At 38.2% G+C, this 17,684-nt stretch overlaps 1 long non-coding RNA gene, 11 other non-coding genes and 1 pseudogene across 12 annotated transcripts; all 13 read left to right on the forward strand.

The window, feature by feature from the left end:
* The first annotated feature begins 1,970 nt into the window (after positions 1-1,970).
* Positions 1,971-2,044, forward strand: LOC112066789 (small nucleolar RNA SNORD113/SNORD114 family). The gene has a single exon (XR_002892870.1). It is a non-coding gene; the product is annotated as a small nucleolar RNA SNORD113/SNORD114 family (small nucleolar RNA).
* A 705-nt stretch (positions 2,045-2,749) lies between these two features.
* LOC112066804 (small nucleolar RNA SNORD113/SNORD114 family) lies at positions 2,750-2,822 on the forward strand. Its single transcript, XR_002892884.1, has one exon. It is a non-coding gene; the product is annotated as a small nucleolar RNA SNORD113/SNORD114 family (small nucleolar RNA).
* Positions 2,823-3,756: 934 nt separating this feature from the next.
* On the forward strand, positions 3,757-3,829 carry LOC112066799 (small nucleolar RNA SNORD113/SNORD114 family). The gene has a single exon (XR_002892879.1). It is a non-coding gene; the product is annotated as a small nucleolar RNA SNORD113/SNORD114 family (small nucleolar RNA).
* A 1,365-nt stretch (positions 3,830-5,194) lies between these two features.
* Positions 5,195-5,268, forward strand: LOC112066818 (small nucleolar RNA SNORD113/SNORD114 family). Its single transcript, XR_002892897.1, has one exon. It is a non-coding gene; the product is annotated as a small nucleolar RNA SNORD113/SNORD114 family (small nucleolar RNA).
* A 910-nt stretch (positions 5,269-6,178) lies between these two features.
* Positions 6,179-6,249, forward strand: LOC112066858 (uncharacterized; annotated as a pseudogene).
* An 899-nt stretch (positions 6,250-7,148) lies between these two features.
* Positions 7,149-7,223, forward strand: LOC112066795 (small nucleolar RNA SNORD113/SNORD114 family). Its single transcript, XR_002892875.1, has one exon. It is a non-coding gene; the product is annotated as a small nucleolar RNA SNORD113/SNORD114 family (small nucleolar RNA).
* Positions 7,224-8,689: 1,466 nt separating this feature from the next.
* On the forward strand, positions 8,690-8,761 carry LOC112066811 (small nucleolar RNA SNORD113/SNORD114 family). The gene has a single exon (XR_002892890.1). It is a non-coding gene; the product is annotated as a small nucleolar RNA SNORD113/SNORD114 family (small nucleolar RNA).
* A 727-nt stretch (positions 8,762-9,488) lies between these two features.
* Positions 9,489-9,562, forward strand: LOC112066808 (small nucleolar RNA SNORD113/SNORD114 family). The gene has a single exon (XR_002892887.1). It is a non-coding gene; the product is annotated as a small nucleolar RNA SNORD113/SNORD114 family (small nucleolar RNA).
* Positions 9,563-12,042: 2,480 nt separating this feature from the next.
* LOC112066875 (small nucleolar RNA SNORD113/SNORD114 family) lies at positions 12,043-12,114 on the forward strand. The gene has a single exon (XR_002892948.1). It is a non-coding gene; the product is annotated as a small nucleolar RNA SNORD113/SNORD114 family (small nucleolar RNA).
* Positions 12,115-13,692: 1,578 nt separating this feature from the next.
* LOC112066855 (small nucleolar RNA SNORD113/SNORD114 family) lies at positions 13,693-13,764 on the forward strand. Its single transcript, XR_002892931.1, has one exon. It is a non-coding gene; the product is annotated as a small nucleolar RNA SNORD113/SNORD114 family (small nucleolar RNA).
* A 552-nt stretch (positions 13,765-14,316) lies between these two features.
* Positions 14,317-16,134, forward strand: LOC102992888 (uncharacterized). Its single transcript, XR_448475.1, has 3 exons — positions 14,317-14,366; positions 14,919-14,941; positions 16,077-16,134. It is a non-coding gene; the product is annotated as an uncharacterized lncRNA (long non-coding RNA).
* Positions 14,645-14,719, forward strand: LOC112066874 (small nucleolar RNA SNORD113/SNORD114 family). Its single transcript, XR_002892947.1, has one exon. It is a non-coding gene; the product is annotated as a small nucleolar RNA SNORD113/SNORD114 family (small nucleolar RNA).
* A 227-nt stretch (positions 16,135-16,361) lies between the features above and the next one.
* On the forward strand, positions 16,362-16,436 carry LOC112066864 (small nucleolar RNA SNORD113/SNORD114 family). The gene has a single exon (XR_002892938.1). It is a non-coding gene; the product is annotated as a small nucleolar RNA SNORD113/SNORD114 family (small nucleolar RNA).
* Positions 16,437-17,684: the final 1,248 nt, after the last annotated feature.

Raw genomic sequence — 17,684 nt, forward strand, 5'->3', positions numbered from 1 at the left:
GGGGTTCAGCTTTGGATTTGGCCCTGCCTCTGTGTGTAGGTCGCCTGAGGGCATCTGTTCTTTGCTCAGACAGGACGGGGTTAAAGGTGCAGCCGATTCGGGGCCTCTGGCTCACTCAGGCCGGGGGGAGGGAGGGGCACGGATGCGGGGTGAGCCTGTGGTGGCAGAGGGCAGCGTGACGTTGCACCAGCCTGAGGCACGCAGTGCGTTCTCCCGGGGAAGTTGTCCCTGGATCACGGGACCCTGGCGGTGGTGGGCTGCACAGGCTCCCGGGAGGGGCGGTGTGGAGAGTGACCTGTGCTCGCACACAGACTTCTTGGTGGCGGCAGCAGCAGCCTTGGCGTCTCATGCCCATCTCTGGGGTCCGCGCTGATAGCCGTGGCTCGCGTCCGTCTCTGAAGCTCCTTTAGGCGGCGCTCTGAATCCCCTCTCCTCGCGCACCAGGAAACAAAGAGGCAAGAAAAAGTCTCTTGCCTCTTAGGCAGTTCCAGACTTTTCCTGGACTCCCTCCCGGCTAGCCGTGGTGCACTAACCCCTTCAGGCTGTGGTCACGCAGCCAACCCCAGTCCTCTACCTGGGATCCGACCGAAGCCCGAGCCTCAGCTCCCAGCCCCCGCCCGCCCCGGCAGGTGAGCAGACAAGCCTCTCGGGCTGGTGAGTACCAGTTGGCACCGATCCTCTTTGCGGGAAACTCTCCGCTTTGCCCTCCGCACCCCTGTGGCTGCGCCCTCCTCCGTAGCTCCGAAGCTTCCCCCCTTCGCTGCCTGCTAAGGGGCTTCTAGTGTGTGGGAACCTTTCCTCCTTCACAGCTCCCTCCCACTGGTGCAGGTCCCGTCCCTATTCTTTTGTCTCTGTTTTTTCTTTTGCCCTACCCAGGTATGTGGGGAGTTTCTTGCCTTTTGGGAGGTCTGAGGTCTTCTGCCAGCATTCAGTAGGTGTTCTGTAGCAGTTGTTCCATATGTAGGTGTATTTCTGATGTATTTGTGGGGAGGAAGGTGATCTCCATGTCTTACTCTTCCACCATCTTGAAGCTCCTCTCTCTGGCAAGTATTTTAGTAGCAATTGAACTATCTTTGAATTTTCATGAATAATTTTTTCACTTATACCAAACACTGAGACTTCATTTTACTTGGCCTTGTCATATTTTTGTTTTATGTAATAAATTTACTTGAGTTGTATTAAAAAAAATAAAAGAAATAATTGGATAAAGGGTATTACCTCTTTGGCTAACTATCACATAGCCAGAGATAATATATAGTCAATGTTACTATTCTGGATCAGTAGTCAGTTCAATGTTGTTCTCTTTTTTTAGGAGATGAGAAAAAGAATTATTAACGTCAATTAGTAAATATTTAAATGCCTAAGAAAATGAAATGTGGACAGCAATGATCAATGGAAATAATGCTTCAATCTTTTTATCATCTGCTATGCTTTGTACTCCTTAGGGTGGGTACTGAATGCTTTTCAAGGTTCTGCCATGATCCCTGTGATCAAAAAATTTACGTTTGCATCTACGTGTGCAGACCAGAGTAAGTAATAATTAAATTTCTTGTCGAGGTGACTAATGGTATTCACTATCTGGGACTTCCCTGGTGGTCCAGTGGTTAAGACTCCATGCTTCCACTGCAGGGGGCGAGGGTTCAATCCCTGGTCGGGGAACTAAGATCCCACATGTTGCACAGCCAGAAAAAAATATATCTATGAAATATAATGACAGAAGGCCAACAATAGCCTGATAATGAAGCTGGTGTTGACATGAAGCATGATGTTGATTAATTGATATATTAAACATTGAGGTCAAATAGAGAAAGAGATCTAGTCTCCCACTAGATCTAGTGGGAAATAATTCTATAGACAGATCTTAGGAATTTTCAAGAAACTTCTTAGGTTTTTGTGATTTACATGAATTTATTTTGTTATTATTTGTGAATTATTGAATTAAACAAAAGATGAAGAATAAGGGTAAATTATGGACCAATGATGATGACTGGCGCATATGAGTCATATACAGTGAATATTACATGTCGGGAGCTCTGAGGTCCAACATAAAAAGAATCTAGTACGTTCACCCTGTTTGACATGTTCCATTAGACATTTGTCACATATATGCAAGGATCTTTTTCTTGGACTTCTGGCCATAGACTTAAAAAATATTGTTATAAAAGAATCAATAGCAGAGTAACGTTGATGTTTGATTGATTAAGAGAAAAATAAATATTACTATAAATTAATAAATACCTAAATTACTATGTATATGAATGGTAGAAAGTATGGATTAATGGCGTGAATGTCTCAATCTTTTTATTACCTTCTCTTCTTGGTACTCTTCAGAACAGATACTGGAGCTGATTTCAGCTTCCACCATGATCAAGGTTACTGTACTGCATCTGTCAGGAAGGAGACAAAGGTAGGTAATGGTCAAAGAGCTTGTCTTGGTTTGGGTCTTCGTTTAAGGGTGTTCATGGTATTATTAAAAATTCTTAAATCAAAAAGTTAACTATTGTCAATGATAAATATGTATGAAATATGTTGATTAATCAATAATGTGTAACACTGAGATTGAATAACAGCAGAGATATGATGCATGTGGGAAATGATTGTATAGACACACTGTAGAATCTTGCTCTTGGGTTTTTTTTGTGAATTATATACTTATTTTATTATTATCAAAGAATTAATAATTATTAATAGTTTAATCAATACAAATATAAACACCAATGAAGAAAATGACACCGTAATATGGAATAACATGACATTGATGACTACTGGTGACATATGAGTAGTGGATGATGAAAATAAGTGTCTGAAATGCTGAGATCCAATACACAACATAATGTGTTCGATCCTTCTTTTGGAAATGATCATATAGACAACTGTCAGAAATATACAAAGGTCATGTTCTTTTTTTTTTTTTTTTTTTTTTTTTTTGGTATGCAGGCCTCCCTCTGTTGTGGCCTCTCCCGTTGCGGAGCACAGGCTCCGGACGCGCAGGCCCAGCGGCCATGGCTCACGGGCCCAGCCGCTCTGCGACACGTGGGATCCTCCCAGACCGGGGCGCGAACCCGGTTCCCCTGCATCGGCAGGCGGACGCGCAACCACTGCGCCACCAGGGAAGCCCAGGTCATGTTCTTACATTAGATTCATAGATTTAGATTCATCATTATTAATGATCATAGATAGAACCATTAGAGAAAGATAAAAGGGAAAATGAAGCGTTATTCAATCATGAACATATATAGTGAGGCAAGATATATTATTAATAAATATTGAAGACAGTGAAGCCCTTTAAGAAATAAATGGATCAGGGTGTTACTTCTTTGGCTAAGGATCATGTAGACATAGATAATTAACAGTCAGTTTCATTATTCTGGATCAGTGCAAGGTTGAGGTTGTTCTCTTTGTTAATAGAAAAAATGTGTATATATAATGAAAAATTAATAAATACCTAAAAAATTAGAGTAAGTGATGTGGAAAGGAAGGACCAATGTAGATAAGGTCCTAACTTTTTTTTTTTTTATAAACTGTTCTGCTCTATACTCCTCAGAGTGAACACCCTTGAGGGATTTAACCATCTTCCATGATCACAAGCTCTTTGGTTGCATCTATACATTAGAAGCATGGAGACCATTGTAAGTCATAGTCAAAGTTCTCATGTTGGTTTGGGTGGTTTGCTTAAGAGTAGTTACTGTATGATTAGTGTGAATTAATGAATTAATAAACAATTTAGAAATGAACAAAGAGAAATTGAGCCAATCCTGGACCAATGATGATGACTGATGGTTTGAATCAAGGATGAGAAATAATATGTGTCTGAAACTCTGAGGTCCAGCAAAAAGAAATCTAATGCATTAACTCTGTTTGTAAAGATCCTATAGATAAAAGTCAGGAATATACAAGGATCTTGTTTATTCTTTGTGTTCATTCATGCATTTTCACTTTACTGTTATAATTGGAGAAATGAAATAATCAAAAACCAAATATGTAAGTAAATAAAGCTGAATGTGTGAATCCTTATCCAATTATAAAAATATGTGGTCATGCAAGAAATACTGTTAATAAATTTGAAAACAGTAAAGTCCAAAGAGAAACAAATGGTGCATAGATGTTAAATCTTTGGCTAAGAATAATACAAACAAAAGTAAGATACTTACTGTAATCAGTAAGATTACTTACTGTAAGTCACTGCTTTTTCTGTGTCAGGGACAAGTTTTAAGTTCATTTTTTTAAGAGAAAATGAAATAAACATACTCCAAATTAAAGATTGTCTAAGTCACTAAAAATGAAATGGAGAAGCAAGGATCAATGGAGATTAGGTCTCAATATTTTATTATCTGCTCTGACCTGTACTTCTCAGAATGGATGCTCTTGAGCTGATTTAAGCATCTTCCATGGACAGGAGCCCTGTGGTTGCATCTGTGTTAGGAGGAAGCAGAACAATGTGAGTAGTAGTCAATGTTCTTGTCTTGGATTGAGCCATATATTTTTTAAAATTATTACTTTAAAAGATATTATTTAAAAAATTGAGTATAATAAAAAAGTCCAAGCATGCTAATGTCAAATACCATTGATACAAAACAATATGATTAATCCATATATGAAACACTGAGTTCAGTTAATGGAAGAGTTGGGTGTCAGGGGAAATGATTGTATAGATAAATGTTAGGGATATCCAAGACTCTTACACATAATTTTTTGTGTGATTTATTTATTTATTTATTTTGGCTTTGTTGGGTCTTCGTTGCTGCACATGGGCTTTCTCTGGTTGCAGTGAGTGGGAGCTACTCTTCATTGTGGTGTGCGGGCTTCTCGTTGCGGTGGCTTCTCTTGTTGCGGAGCACGGGCTCTAGACATGCGGCTTCAGTAGTTGCGGCACGCGGGCCCTAGAGCACACAGGCTTCCGTAGTTGTGGCACATGGGCTTAGTAGTTGCGGCATGAGGGCTCTAGGGTGTGCGGGCTCAGTAGTTGTGACTCGCGGGCTCTAGAGTGCAGGCTCAGTAGTTGTGGCGCATGGGCTTTGTTGCTCTGCGGCATGTGGGATCTCCCTGGACCAGGGATTGAACCCGTGTCCCCTGCATTGGCAGGTGGTCTTTCAACCACTGGGCCACCAGGGAAGTCCCTGATTTATGTTTATTTAAATAATAGTGAATTAATTAATGAACAAATGTAGATGACAGTAGAGAAAAGCACCTCTCCTGGACCATTGGCCGTGACTGGAGGCATAGGAGTCATATATGGTGAATACCATGTGTCTGTAACCCTGATTCCACACAACGCAAAATCTAGCCTATCTTCTGTTATAAATGACCCCATGGGTCGATGTTAGGAATATACAAACATTATATTCCTATCTTGGGTTAATAGATTTAGACATATTATTAATAATAAATCAGCAATCTAGCCATTAAAAAATGTAAAGAAACACATAAAAAGAAGAAGGTGAAGCATTGTTCACTAGGAACATATGTGGTCAGGCAAGAAATATTATTAATAAAATAGAAAACATTCATGCCCTTTAAGCAATAAATGAATAAGTGTTCTGCCCTTTTGCTGAAAGGATCATACAGACACTGATAAGTAAGAGTCAACATTGTTGTTCTGGGTCAGTCTCAAGTTTAAGGTTTTCTTTTCGTAAGGGAAAAAATGCTATGTTATGAAAAATTAATGAATGCCTAAATGAGTAAGTGAAATGTGGATAACAAGGATCAATGGAGATAAGGTCTGAAATTTTTTATCATCTTTTCTGCTCTGTACCTCTTAGAATGGGAGCACTCAAGCTGGTTGAAGGATTCTTCTATGGTTCTGAGTTGTCTGGTTGCATTCACGTGTTAGGACTGTGGAGACCATGTGAGTAATAGACAAATTTTGGCCTTAGTTTCAATATTTTATTTAAGGCTATTGACTGTATTATTGCAAGTTGTGAAATATAATCAATGAAATCCAAATAGCCCATTGTGAAATATGGGATTAATATGAAGTACTGTATTGATTCATTCATAAAATGAAAAATGAGAGTAATTAATGAAAGATGTTGACACAAGAATGATTCTAAATATATATTTGAGATTTCTAAGCTCTTTGGTGGTTCCGATGAATAACCATTTTTAAAATTATAATTACTGAATTATGAATTGAGCAATAAGTAATATAGAAATGAATGAGTAAAAAGAGGTATGGTATTGGATCAGTGATGACTACTGGTGGCGTATGAGTCATTTACAATGAATACGTTCTGGAACTCTGAGGTCCGATGCAAAAGAAATGTCTTTTTTCTCTTCATGCATTTTCAAATATTCTTTATTATAATTGAAGCAATGAAAGAATCAATAAACAAACATGTGGACAAATGGAGAGAAAGTCTCAATCTTTTTATCACCTTCTGTTTGGTACTTTTCAGAATAGAAGCTCAAAGTGATTTCAGCCTCTATTGTGATCAAGGTTATCATTTTCAGGTTGGTATAGGACAGAGACCCAGGTGAGTAATGACCAACGTTCCTCTCTTGGTTTGGGTAATTTACTTAAATGTTTTCATTGTATTCTAAAAAGTAATAAATGCAATCAACAGGTTAATAATGGCCCATTGATAAATATGACCTGAAACCTTATATTGATTAATTGATATTGTAGGGACTTCCCTAGTGGTGCAGTGGTTAGAATCTGCCTGCCAATGCAGGGGACACGGGTTCCAGCCCTGGTCCGGGAAGATCCTACATGCTGCAGAGCAACTAAGCCCGTGTGCCACAACTACTGAGCTGTGCTGAAGAGCCCACGAGCCACAAGTACTGAGCCTGTGTGCCTAGAGCCTGTGCTCTGCAACGAGAAAAGCCACTGCAATGAGAAGCCCACACACTGCAACGAAGAGTAGCCCCTACTTGTCACAACTAGAGAAAGCCTGAGCGCAGCAACAAAGAACCAACACAGCCAAAAATAAGTAAATAAATTTATTTTAAAAAATTGATATTGTATAACATTGATATTCATTAATGAAAGAGTTGTAATCTATTTTGGTAATGATTAGAGAGAAGTTAGGGATATTCGAGTGTCTTGTTCTTTGGCTTTTGTTAATCATATATTTATTTTATTACTATCAATGAAGTAATGATTTAATTGATACAAATATATAAATGAATGAACTAAAATTGGGCTTAAATGAACCAATGATGAGGATTGGTAGAGGTTGAGGCACAGACGATGAATAATAAGTATCTGGAACCCTGAGGTCCAAGACAATACATACTCTATTTTCATGTTTATTTGATCCTATGGACAGATGTTAGGAATGTATAATTTTCAAGTTCTTCGATTAAGTTTTAAAATTATTACTAGATCAATGAGAGTACCATTAAAGATACATAACTAATAGATTACAAAGAAAAGATAAATTATGTTCTCATTATGAACATCTATGATGAGACAAGAAATATTAATAAAAATTTCCAGCACTGATGACCATTATGAAATAGATGGATCAAGGGTGTCATCACTTTTGCCAGGTATCAGATAGACTTGAACAATTAGGAGTCAATTTTATTGTTCTGAGTCAGTCTTAAGTATGAGGTTGTTCTTTCTGTTAAGAGAAAACAATTTCTACATTATGAAAAAGTTATAAATTCCTAAATGACTGGGTAAAAGAAATGTAGAATGCAAGAGTCAATGGAGATAAATTTTCTTTTTTTCTCATTGTCTGTGCTTCATATTGTTCAAAATGGACACATTTGTGCTGATGAAGCATTATTCCATGGTGATGCACCTTATGATTGCATCTCTGTATTAGAAGCACAGAGATAAATGTGAGTAATAGTCAAATTTCTCATCTTAGTTTCAGTGATTTTTTTTCCCCTGTGTATTCAGTATATTACTTGAAACTTCCATATAGAGTAACAGAAGGCCAGTGTAGCTCAGTGATAAATATAGACCTTCATTAAACACTAATTGATTAACGCATAGATGTATAATAGCATATAATTTAAAAAGAGGTACGTTACTGTGAGAATGATCTATTTACAGTTAGCGATATCATGACTCTTCTTGGGTTTTGTGACTAATAATTTTTTTTTTTTTTTTTTTTTTTTTGCGGTACGCGGGCCTCTCACTGTTGTGGCCTCTCCCGTTGCGGAGCACAGGCTCCGGACGCGCAGGCTCAGCGGCCGTGGCTCACGGGCCCAGCCGCTTCGCGGCCTGTGGGATCTTCCCGGACCGGGGCACGAACCCGTGTCCCCTGCATCGGCAGGCGTCAGCGGCCATGGCTCACGGGCCCAGCCGCTCCGCGGCCTGTGGGATCTTCCCGGACCGGGGCACGAACCCGTGTCCCCTGCATCGGCAGGCGGACTCTCAACCACTGCGCCACCAGGGAAGCCCTGTGACTAATAATTTTAAAATTATTATGAGTGGCTTACTGAATTAGTCAATAAACAAATATAAATGAACAAAGAGTAAAAAGTATTAAGAAGTATTAAATTAATCAAAAACTTACTCATAGTTCAATGATAAATATAAGAAATATTCTTTTGCATAATTGATAATGGGCAGGATTGAGGTAGAAAATTGGAAGAGATGGACCCTTAATGGGGAATGATTCTGTAAACTGAGGTTAGGGGTATTGAAGGGTGTTATTCTTGGAATATTTAGTGAACCGTATATTATTTTATCATTCTTCCATATAGAAATGATGGAAGAAAAGAGACTCAGTGATGGACCAGTGATGCTGATCATGACGGGAAGAGTCCTGAACGATGAAAACATGTCTGAAACTCTGAGGTCCAGCCCAGACCACAAGTAATCTCTTCCTTCTGGTGAAACTGTTTCTATAGAGAGATGACAGGAATATAAATAGATCACATTTTTGTATGGATTTCATAGACAGATTTGTTATTATTAATAGATCTATGATGAACCATTATGCAAATATAGTGAACATAAGGAAAAACAGGGTGAAGCGAGACAAAAGATACTGTTAATAAATATTGAAAACACTGATGCCCATTAAATAAATAGGGGAGGGTCACCTGTTTGGGCAAGGTTAGATAGAAAGACATGCATAAGTAAGAGTCAGTTTAATTATTCTGCTTCAGACAAAAGACTGAGATTTTTCTCTTAACAAGGTAAAAATTTTAGAGAGAAAAAGTAATAAAAACATAAATACTGAGTAATAGAAATGCAGAAAACAAAGATAGTGGTGATTAGGTCTGAATATTTTTATCATCTTCTGTGTTGCGTACACCTCAGAATGAAGTCACTATTTAATAAGAAATGAGGAATATAAGTAAAGAAGGAGACTGCAGCTCAGTGTTGAGTATGGGTATAAAAACCACTATATGGATTAATACATGTATAGAAAACAATGTATTAAAGAGAGATATATATTTAAGTAATAATTATTCTATATAGATGAAGGCTTTTCTTATTTTTTCTTGAATTGTACTGCTAAAAATAATTACTGAATTTTTTATTTAATCAAAAGAAAATGTGTACATAGAAAAAGGACCAATATTGGATCGATGATGATTTCTGGTCATCAATATGAGTGATATACAGTGAATACTTGTCTGGAATTCTGAGCTCTGATATTACATTAATTTATTCCATTCTCAACTCGAGAAGGAATCCTATAGGCAGGAATAAATGAGGAGCTTACTTTGGTCTTGTGTTCATATTTTTCATTCTATTATTAAAATAGGAAAATGGGAGAATCTATAAATACATATGTAATTAAAAATAAAGGTGAATGATCTGTATACCTTCTTGGGAGAAATGTCTAAATGTCTATTTAGATCTTCTGCCCATTTTTTGATTGGGTTGTTGTTATTTATTTATTTATTATTTTAAACATTAATATGTATTGGAGCATGGTTGCTTTACAATGTTGTGTTAGCTTCCACTGCACAACAAAATGAATCAGAGCTGCATGAGCTGTTTGTATATTTTGGAGATTAATCCCTTGTTAGTTGCTTGGTTTGCAAATATTTTCCCCCATTCAGAGGGTTTTCTTTTCATTTTGTTAATGGTTTCCTTTGCCGTGCAAAAGCCTTTCAGTTTAATTAGGTCCCATTTGTTAATTACTGTTTTTATGTTCATTAGTTTAGGAGATGGATCAAAAAAGATCTTGCTGCAATTTGTGTCACAGAGGGTTCTCCCTATGTTTTCCTCTAAAAGTTTTACACTATCTGGCCTTACATTTAGGTCTTTAATCCATTTTGAGTTTATTTTTGTGTATGGTGCTAGGGTGTGTTCTAATTTCATTCTTCAACAAGTAGCTGTCCAGTTTTCCCAGCACCACTTATTGAAGAGACTGTCTTTTCTCCATTGTATATGTATACTTGCCACTTTTGTCATAGATTAGGTGACCATAAATGCTTGGGTTTATCTCTGGACTTTCTATCCTGTACCACTGATCTATAGTTTTGTTTTTGTGCCAGTACCATACTGTTTGATGACTATAGCTTTCTAGAAGAGTCTGAAGTCAGGGAGCCTGATTTCTCCAGATCTGTTTTTCTTTCTTCAGATTGCTTTGGCTATTCATGGTCTTTTGTATTTCCATACAAATTGTAAAGTTTTTTGTTCTAATTCTGAAAAAAAAAAATTGGTAATTTGATAAGGATTGCATTGAATCTGTAGATATCTTAGGATATGTAGCCATTTTCAGAATATTGATTCTTTCATCCAAGAATATGGTATATCTCATCATCTGTTTGTGTCATCTTTTATTTCTTTCATCAGCATCTTATAGTTTTCTAATTACAGGTCTTTGGCTTCTTTATGAAGGTTTATTCCTAGCTATTTTATTCTTTTTGATGCAACGGTAAATGTGATTGTTTCCATAATCCCTATTTATGAACTTTCATTGTTAGAGTATAGTAATCCAAGAGATTTCTGTGTATTAATTGTGAACCTGCAACTTTTCCAAATTCATTGAAGAGCTCTACTAGTTTTCCGGTATGATATATATGATTTTATGTGTATAGTATAATATCATTGGCAAATAGTGACAGTTTTACATTTTCTTTTCCAATTTGCATCACTTTTAATTCTTTTCTTCTCTGATACCAGTGGTTAGGGCTTCCAAAACTATGCTGAATTATACCCAAATAAAAATTTTAAAATACTAGGTGAACGAAAAAAACAATTTCCAATTACGGGAAATTTGGGTGGAGACAATAGATAGCTAGTGGGAGGCAGCTTCATAGCACAGGGAGATCAGCTCGGTGCTCTGTGACCACCTAGAGGGGTGGGATAGGGAGGGTGGGAGGGAGGGAGACGCAAGAAGGAAGAGATATGGGGACATATGTATATGTATAACTGATTCACTTTGTTATAAAGCAGAAACTAACACACCATTGTAAAGCAATTATACTCCAATAAAGATGTTTAAAAAAAAAGATATACCAGTAATATGTCAAGCAAAGCCTGAATTTCAATTATAAAGCCACAGGACATGACTGTTACCACTTAGGGTAAGGAGGAGGGGTCAGGAGAAGTGGTTGACAACCTTCATATTCTGGCGCAGTGGCAAGATCAAAGATTCCTTTTCAACAGATTTCACATATCCTCAACATTAGGGATTGCCAAAATAATGATGTGAATGTGGAAGCAGGGATAAGTGGAGAGTGTCTCCACCATTTTTATCTTCTGCTTTGTTTTATACTCCTCAGAGTGGATGCACTGGACCAGAAATGAGGATTCTTCCTTGAGTGCCAGCCTAGGATGGCATCTTTGTCATAGGAGCCCGGACACCCACGTGAGCATCATCTCGTTCCTAGTCTGGGGGTGGGTGGTTTCTCTAAAAGTAATGACTATGCTAAAAAAAATGGGTGAAAGAAAATTAAAGGAGGACATCTTTATCCCATTGATAAACAAGGAACTGTTGTGAAGCAAAAACCTGATAATAAATATGAGAAAGATATAATGATGTGAGAATGGTTATAGAGACAGGTGAACGATATCGAGGTCTCGCTGGGTTTTGCAAACCCTAGAGTGTCAAAATTCGCATTAGTGAAGTAACGCATGAATCAGTGAAACATATAGAATGAAGAGAAAGTCATCTTTTCTGGATCGATGATGATAAATGCCAGTGCATGAGTCATCGATGACGAATATGTGTCTGGAACTCTGAGGTCCAATACACAAGAAATGTGGTCTATCTCTCCATGCGTTTTCACTGGTTATGCTAATTGAGCCAATGAAAGCATCAGTAAACAAATCTGCTGGTCCATGGAGAGAAAGTCTCAATCTCGATCATTACCTTCTCTGTTCGGTACTTTTCAGAATAGAAGCTCAAGGCGATTTCAGCCTCCATTTTGATTAAGCTTCTCCTTTTCAGGTTGCTATGGGACAGAGACCCAGGTGAGTCATGGCCAGGGTTCCTGTCTTGGTTTGGGGAATTTGTTTAAGTGTTTTCATTGTATTCTCAAAAGTCATCGATATATATCAAAGGGTTGACGAAGGCCCGTTGAAAAATAAGCCATGAGAGCTTATGCTGTTGAAGTGATCATCTAGATCCTGGAAATGCATTAAGGAAAGAGATCTCATGTATGGTGATAGTGACTGGACAGAAGTTAGGGATATTCGCAGGTCTTGTTCTTGGATTTGGGGTATTCGTGTCTTTCTTTCATTAGTATCAATGGTGTAATGATTTATTTGATAGAGATATGTCAATGAATGAAGTAAAATTGGACCCAAGGGGACCAAAGATGAAGTTGGATAGAGGATAAATCATGGGCAAGGAGCTATAAGTATCTGGAATTTGAGGGCCAAGAAGGATACATACTCTGTTTTCTACATTGATTTCTTCCTATGGACAGATGTTCAGAATATATAACATCATGCTCTTAGTTTGGGTTACTCAATTTAGATTTCATATTATTAATCGTTAAGTGATAGAACCGTTCAAGATATGTAAATAGGAGATTAAGAAGAAAAAGTCAGTTAATCCCTACTGTGGACACATGTGTTCTGGCAAGAAGCAATCCTAAATATTTCCACTGGTGATGACCGTTAATAACAAATGGATCTAGGAGGTCAGCTGTTTGGCCAAGCTTCATGTGGATGTGAATAATTAAGAGTCAATTTTATTGTTCTGGGGTGCTCTCAAGTTTGATGGTATTTTTGTTTGTAGAAAAAGAAAAATCTCTGCATTATGAAAGAGTGACCAATTCCTCATGATTGAGAACATTAAATCTGGAAAGAATGCATCAATGCCCATAAAGTTTCCTTTCTCTCTCTTTTGTTTCATCGACTGTGCCTTCCATTGATTAAAGTGGACACATTCGAGCTGATCAAGCTATCAGTATTTCATGGTGATGCACCTTATGATTGCAGGAAGCCCTCTGAGTAATAATCAAATTTCATGTCATGGTTTCTGTTATTATTTTGTCCCTCTGTGTGTGCATTCAGTGTAGTATTGGAGAGATCCCTATAGGAAAACCAAGGCCAGTGAAGCTCGCTGATAAATGTTACATTTTATGAAACATAAATAGATTACTGCCCTGATGAAAAAAACAAAACAAACCACAACAACACAAAACCATCATCGTGATTTACAGGAGAAACACTGCTGTAAGAATGAAGTAATGAGAGAAGAGGGATATCCTGACTGCCCTTAGGTTTTGTGATTAATAGGGTTTTCAATATTTATGAGAGATTTATTGCCTCAATCAGTACACGATGTAGAAATATGCGAAGAGAAGGAGGGACAGTATTGGATCGATGATGACTACTGGTGGCGTATGAGTCGTGTACGATGAATACGTGTCTGGAACCCTGAGGTCCGATGCAAATGGAATCTCGTCCGTTGTGCTATTGGAAGTGACCCTAGGGGCTGAGGTCAGGAATGAGTGAGGAGCTTCTTTGTAGTCTTTGTGTTCATACCTTTTCATTCTGTTCATACAATTGAAAAACTGAGGCTCTCTTCATAAATATATGAATAAAAATAAAGATGAATGACGGAAAACAATTTCCAATCACGGAAATATGGATGGAGATGAGCTATACCATTAATATGTCAATGAACGCCTGAATTTCAATTAAAATTCCATGGCACAGGACTGTTACCACTCATGGTAATGAGGAGAGGGCCAGGAGAATCTGTAGACAACCCTGCTATTCTGGCACAGTGGCAAGATCGAAGTGGTTCTTTTTCAACAGATTTCACATATCTGCTACGTTAGGGATGGCCTAAATAATGATGTGAATGTGGAAGCAGGGATGAGTGGAGAGTGTCTCCACCATTTTTATCATCTGCTTTGCTTTATACTCTTCAGAGTGGACGCGCTGGATCAGAAACGAGGATTCTTCCTTGAGCACCAGCCTAGGAGTGTCTTGGTCGTAAAAGTGAGGAGACCCGTGTGAGCATCATCTAGTTCCTAGTCTGGAGGTGGGTGTTTTCACTAAAATAACGACTATGCTAACAAAATGGATGAAAGGAAATTAAAGGAGGGCGTCTTTATCCCACTGTTAAACAAGGAACTGTTGTGAAGCAAAAACGCGATAATAAATATGAGAGAGATATGGTGATGTGAGAATGGTTCTAGAGACAGGTGAACGATATTGAGGCCTCGGTGGATTTTGCAAACCCTAGAGTGTCAAAATTGGCATTAGTGAATTAAAGCATGAATCAGTGAAACATATAGAATAAGAGAAAGTCATCTTTTCTGGATCAATAATTATAAATGCCAGCGTATGAGTCATTGATGACGAATAATATGTGTCTGGAACTCTGAGGTCCAATACAAAAGAAATGTGATCTTTCTCTTCATACGTTTTCATTGGTTATGCTAACTGAACCAATGAATGCATCAAGCAACAAATCTGCTGATCCAAGGAGAGAAAGTCTCCATCTCGTCATCACCTTCTCTGTTTGGTACTTTTTAGAATAGAAACTCAAGGTGATTTCAGCCTCCATTTTGATCAAGGTTCTCCATTTCAGGTTGCTATGGGACAGAGACCCAGGTGAGTTTTGTCCAGGTTCCTGTCTTGGTTTGGGGAATTGATTTAAGTGCTTTCATTGTATTCTCAAAACTCATTGACATATTTCAAAGGGTTGATGATATGGCCCGTTGTAAAACAAGCCATGAGAGCTTATGCTGATGAAGTGGTCATCTAGATCCTGGAAATTCATTAAGAAAAGAGAGCTCATGTATGGTGGTAGTGATTGGAGAGAAGTTAGGGATATTCACAGGTCTTGTTCTTGGGTTTTGGGTATTCGTGTCTTTCTCTCATTAGTATCAATAATGTAATGATTTAATTGATAGAGATATATAAATAAATGAAGTAAAATTCGACCCAAGGGGACCAACAATAAAGATGGGTAGAGGATGAGGCATCGGCAAGGAGCCATAAGTATTTGGAGGCCGGACGGCAAAGAAGGATACATACTCTGTTTTCTACATTGATTTCTTCCTATGGACAGATGTTCGGAATATATAATGTCATGCTCTTATTTTGGTTACTCAATTTAGTTTTCATACTATTAATCGATCAGAGATAGAACCTTTCAAAATAAGTAAATAGTAGATTAAGAAGAAAAGGTCAATTATTGCCTACTGTGGACACATGTGCTTCAGCAAGAAGTAATCCTAAGGACTGCCACCAGTGATGCCCGTTAATAACACATGGAATCTAGCCCCTTGTCCTATTGGAAGTGACACTAGAGGCAGAGGTCAGGAATGATGAGGGGCTTCTTTGCAGTCCTTGTATGCATGCCTTTTCATTCTGTTCAACAATTGAAAAACTGAGGCTCTCCATAAATATATGAATAAAAATAAAAATTAACAGCGGCAATTGCCAATCACGGAAATATGGGTGGAGGCGAGATATACCATTAATATATTAAGGAAAGCCTGAATTTCAATTAGAAAGCCATGGCACATGATTATACCACTGGGTAAGGAGGAGCAGGCCAGGATAATGGGTAGACGAACTTCATATTATGGCACACCAGCAAGATTGAACTGGTTTCTTTTCAACAGATTTCACATATCCGCTGTATTAGGGATTGCCTAAATAACAATGGGAATGTGGAAGCCGGGATGAGTGGTGAGTGTCTCCCCCATTTTAATCTTCTAATTTGCTTTATACTCCTCAGAGTGGATGCACTGGACCAGAAAAGAGGCTTCGTCCTCGAGTGCCAGCCTAGGATGGCATCTTGGTCGTAGGAGCCCGTGTGAGCATCATCTAGTTCCTAGTCTGGGGGTGGGTGTTTTCACTAAAAGTGATGACTATGCTAACAAAATAGGTGAAAGAAAATTGAAGGAGGGCATCTTTATCCCACTGATAAACAAGGAACTGCTGTGAAGCAGAAACCCGATAATAAATATGAGAGAGATATGATGATGTGAGAATGGTTCTAGAGATAGAAAGTCATCTTTTCTGGATCGATGATGATAAATGCCAGCGTATGAGTCATTGGTGATGAATAATATGTGTCTGGAACTTTGAGGTCCAATACAAAAAAAATGTGGTCTTTCTCTTCATTGGTTTTCATTGGTTATGTGAATTGAGCCCATGAAAGCATCAATCAACAAATAGGCAGATCCATGGAGAGAAAGTCTCCGTCTCGTCATCACCTTCTCTGTTTGGTACTTTTCAGAATAGAAGCTCAAGGAGATTTCAGCCTCTATTGTGATCAGTGTTCTCCTTTTCAGGTTGCTATGGGACAGACACCCAGGTGAGCTATGGCCAGGTTTCCTGTCTTGGTTTGGGGAATTGGTTTAAGTGTTTTTATTGTATTCTCAAAAGTCATCGATATATATAAAAGGGTTGACGAAGGCCTGTTGATAAACAAGCCATGAGAGCTTATGCTGAAGAAGTGATCATCTAGATCCTGGAAGTTCATTATGGAAAGTGATCTCATGTATGGTGATAGTGATTGGAGAGAAGTTAGGGATATTCGCGGGTCTTGTTCTTGGGTTTTGGGTATTCGTGTCTTTCGTTAATTAGTATCACTGATGTAATGATTTAATTGATATATATCAATGAATGAAATAAAATTGGACCCAAGGGGACCAATGATCAAGTTGGGCATAGGATGAGGCCTGGGTAGGGAACCATAAGTATCTGGAAGCCTGATGGCCAAGAAGGATTCATACTCTGTTTTCTACATTGGTTTCTTCCTATGGACAGATGTCCGGCATGTATAAAGTCATGCCCTTTGTTTGGGTTACACAATTCTGATTTCATACTATGAATCGATCAGTGATAGAATGGTTCAAAATATGTAAATAGTATATTAAGAAGAACAGTTCAATCATTGCCTACATTGGACACATGTTCCAGCAATAAATAATCCTAAAGATTACCACCACTGATGCCTGTTGATAACAAATGGACCTAGGAGGTCAACTTTTTGCTCAAGCATCATTTAGATGTGAATAATTAAGAGTCAGTTTTATTGTTCTGGGTCGCTGTGAAGTTTGAGGGTATTTTGGTGTGTAGAAAAAGAAAAATCTCTGCATTACGAAAGAGTGATCAATTCTCCATGACTGAGAACATTAAATCTGCAAAGAAAGCATCAATGTCCATAAAGTTTCTTCTCTCTCTCTGTCTTTTCTATCATCGACTGTTCTTTCTACTGATTAAAGTGGACACATTCGAGCTGAGCAAGCTATCAGTATTTCATGGTGATGGCGCCTTATCATTGCCGGAACCCATGTGAGTAATAATCAAATTTCATGTCATGGTTTCCGTTATTTTT

This window comes from Physeter macrocephalus, chromosome 11 (assembly GCF_002837175.3).
Source record: "Physeter macrocephalus isolate SW-GA chromosome 11, ASM283717v5, whole genome shotgun sequence".
Classification (NCBI taxonomy): Eukaryota; Metazoa; Chordata; class Mammalia; order Artiodactyla; family Physeteridae; genus Physeter; species Physeter macrocephalus.